This window comes from Trachymyrmex cornetzi, unplaced genomic scaffold (genome assembly GCF_001594075.2).
Source record: "Trachymyrmex cornetzi isolate Tcor2-1 unplaced genomic scaffold, Tcor1.1 scaffold3530, whole genome shotgun sequence".
NCBI classification, from domain to species: domain Eukaryota; kingdom Metazoa; phylum Arthropoda; class Insecta; order Hymenoptera; family Formicidae; genus Trachymyrmex; species Trachymyrmex cornetzi.
This window is the reverse complement of record NW_017298247.1, coordinates 1-221: the sequence shown is the minus strand read 5'-3', so window position 1 is coordinate 221 and position 221 is coordinate 1.

Genomic DNA, 221 nt, shown 5'->3' with positions numbered 1-221 from the left:
TCCGCCGTTTTACGTACGTGATAATTTTGTCCCTAATGTCTCATGGAGCGGTTCGTGCGTAAGCGGATTCGCGTATCGCCAATCAGAGAATCATTCTCTTAGATCTGTTTGCGAAATTTGCACCATTGTATGAGTAATCGTACGTTTCCACTGAGCGTGTCACGCGTCGCGTCATGAAAGAGAGAAAGAGATAAGATTATATAAATACACAATCCCTCTCT